This window comes from Bos taurus, chromosome 15 (assembly GCF_002263795.3).
Source record: "Bos taurus isolate L1 Dominette 01449 registration number 42190680 breed Hereford chromosome 15, ARS-UCD2.0, whole genome shotgun sequence".
Classification (NCBI taxonomy): domain Eukaryota; kingdom Metazoa; phylum Chordata; class Mammalia; order Artiodactyla; family Bovidae; genus Bos; species Bos taurus.
This window is the reverse complement of record NC_037342.1, coordinates 81,342,833-81,346,466: the sequence shown is the minus strand read 5'-3', so window position 1 is coordinate 81,346,466 and position 3,634 is coordinate 81,342,833.

The window sequence follows — 3,634 nt, the reverse complement described above, 5'->3', positions numbered from 1 at the left end:
ATAGGCTACCCACTCCAATATTCTTGGGCTTCCCTGGTGGTTCAGCTGGTAAAGAAGCACTTGCAGTGTGGAAGACTTGGGTTCGATCTCTGAATTGGGAAGATCCCCTGAAGAAGGGAATGGCTACCCTCTCCAGTATTCTGGCCTGCAAAATTACATGGACTGTATAGTCCATGGGGTTGCAAAGAGTCGGACATGACTGAGTGACTTTCACTTTCTTCCCTGGCAAGGATTCAGCCAATGAAAAGTCATGGACTCTGCTTACTGTAACCTTCCCAACTCCCTCTTCCCCTCTATAAAAATATCCTCCTTGTCATGTGGGAATTTGCACACACTCACCGTGGTTGGAGACCCTGAATTGCAATTCTCTGCTAGTCCCAAATAAATCCACCTTTGCTGGAGAAATAGCTGGCAGTCTATGTTTCAGATCAGCACCACAATTCAATACCTTGTGTTCCTTATAGCCCTGTTTTATCCCCATGATTCAGAAAGCAGTGATTATTTGTCAAAATTTTTCCCTTCAGGAGTGGGCCTGATACATCCTGAACTAAAGAAACCAATTAAATGTCTAAATAGATTTGTCTAATGCCCTAAAGAAAAATAGTGTTGATGTTAAGCTTTTAATTGCAAGAAAGGCTGTGTTAAAAACAAAGAGTTTTCCTTGGAATTCCCCAACATGGATCTTTTACTATAAACAGCAATTCTGGAAGATAGGAAGCAAAGAGTTTACATGGAGAGGCTAAAATTCACACTATGAATAAAGAGTCATTTTCTTACCTAAAAGGAAAAAGAGATTGCAATGTAAGCCCTGACAGTTGCCTTTCCTTTTTGTAATGCAAGTGTCTGACTTTAAGCTTTGGTTGCTGAGGCACCCACTTCAAAGATGCCTCTGCTTCAACGCATCTAGGAAGGCCATCTCGAGTCTCTGCTTTGCTCCCTACCCCATGAGGTTCCTTTGTTTTAGAGACATTGGTTTATGTGACTGCCGGGGTCCAGCCCCGGCTGATCCAGGGTATTCGAAGCGGGGACGGCGCCGGCGACCTATTTATTTAAATATTTTATCAAAGATATAAAGAGTAATAGGATGAGGATAGCTCAGTAGGAAAATACAGTGGAGAAAAGAGGCTGAGTAGCTTGGTTTACACAGGAGACCAATAAAACTTCAAGACAAGAAGTTTGCACCACTTACGTAGGCCACAGGCGTCCTTCCATTCTCCCAAAGGAGAGGAGACACTGAGGCCTCCCTGGTCGGATCTTAGAAGCCCAGGCATAATTAGTAAGCATGGTGGGTTCCACGCTCCAGATGGAGACTCAGCCAGAGTGAGAGAGAGAGAGACATGGGGAGACCAGTATTTTGAGAAACTGATCCCAATTCTTTATTTTCCATGGTCTACTTTTATACACTGAGATGTTATGCAAAAGTCACGCGGGGTCAGCAGTCCTGACTTTTATCAAAGTCAGGTGCTTCATACAAATGTATACAGAAGTCTTAGGGGTGTTACATCATCTTTTGGCCAGGGGGCCTGCTGACAATTTATGACCCTCTCCTTGTGACAGTGGTCAGTCAACCAGGACACTTATATCTCCAGGGGTGATTATTCTTAAAACAGACGCCACCCAAATAAAGTTACATTCCTATAGGGTGAGGGTGTAGTGGGTTTTAGCTAAGGAAAGAATTTACTTAGCCTAAGGTCTAACGTGATTAATATCAAAGGTTAATACTTATTTCTTCTATATATTCATTAATGTGTGTAAGGGCAGGGGATATGGAGACTTAGCAACAAACATTGGCTCAACAAATGAAAAACCCTTCTCCAATACAATTTCTAATCAGCCCACTATACTTATACTAATAGTTTTCTAACTTTTCTAAGGAACCTGTTTTTAGAAGGTTTAAAGCATCTCGTGCCTCTCACGGTTGGGAGGCTGTGAGTGATCACATGTGGCCGGACAAGCCTGTCAGGCAGGCTAGAGAACCTTCAGGGGAGTTTGTAGGTTAAAACACTCTTACCACGCCCAGGAATTATTATTAACTGGAGCTCTAAGTTAACTCCTTCTCCAAAAAAGGTGGTGGGGGACAGCCCCCCGTAAAGTCAGAGGTGTAGGTGAGAGCACAAAGTAGTAAAGTAGGCAGGCTCTGGTTATGGGGGTAGATGCTCAAGGATTTCCAGGGGGACTCCTGAGGCTCGATCCTGCCTTTGTGTATGTCGAGCCTCCTTCCTCATGACCTTTGTCACGGGTGGAGTACCTCACTCTGGCCCCCAACATGTGGCCATTTGGGTACTCTTTTCTTTCTTTCTTTCTCTCTTCCCTTGCTTTAAATTCCCACTCTTATGTTTCTAATTCACTAGTAAAGAGCAATCCAGGGAAACCCTAGACCCCCACCCTCAACCTCAATCAAAGCAGATTCCCAGGCCTGTGGCCAAGCGCTCTCCATGTGTCTCTACCAGAGGCTTCCTTGTATGCCCCCTGGCGTGCCTTATACACTCGCGGGCTTGTAAGTAATAAACTCTTTCTGCCTTCAAAGTTCCCTAATGGTTATTGCTAGAGGGTATCTTACCATAATAATAAGAACCACACGAGTTAGTCTAGTTACATTAGTTTGCAAAGAGGAGATGTCAGAAGGTCACTGGGCCCCTAGGCATTGCTAGGGATAGCATTACTATCAATAGGCTGAGACCAGCAAAAAACAAAGACACACGATCAGTAGGCAAGGGAGGATAAACTGCATCTACCAGATTAGATTATAGATGCTGTCTGGATCTTAAGAAGGACCCAGTGCCCCAGTACCCCAGTACTCTCCAACCCCAGATGAGTCCCAGAGAAGGTCAGTATAGGTGCTAAAAAGACCCTGCCTCATTTTGTAGAAGAATCTGAAAGAGAAGATACCTGTGCTCACTTCCTAGGGTCACGTCAAGACTTCCAGGGATTTTCTGCATCCAACATGGCAGCAGAGGATGGTGACGACAGAGGGCCAAGAGTGACCTCACAGAATGCTGACACCCCAGTAGAAAACACTGATAGGCTGCTGGTCAATTATGAAACAAATATTAGAGAGCTGAAGGCGCCTCAGAGCTACACAAATAGAACCCAGAGTATACACTTCTTAACAGAGAAGCCAAGGCCTGGCTACGGGCAGCAGCAGTTACAAGCACGTGACAATAGGAACCAGGACGCACCAGCTGCCTCCACACAGAGCGAGTGAGAACAGAGGAGCTCACTGTACTGAGTGTCCTAGACTTCATAATCCATCGCACTAAATGTCCTACCTGCTATGCCAGGACGATACAGAAACGTCCTTGGAGCTTGGACCCCCGCCAGGGGGAAGAAGGGAATAAAAAGGAGAGAGAATTTTGAACTGACGTGAGTTGTTTAAATCCTGAATGGGCCATGTTTACAACTGAAAGTGACTTAGTTACCTTAGATTGGAAAGAATTCTTTTTTTTTTTTTTGCCTTCAGTGGAAAAAATATTGAGTTCAGTTGTAATGAAATATTAAGAAGTTATTTTTGTTTCACACTGGTGTTGAGACTGTAAATTATAAAATTATTAGAAATGCCAGCAGCAGGGACGAGAATCATGAACCAAAGTTAAGAGACACAAGAAATAAATACCCGTTTTAATAAAAGCTCAAG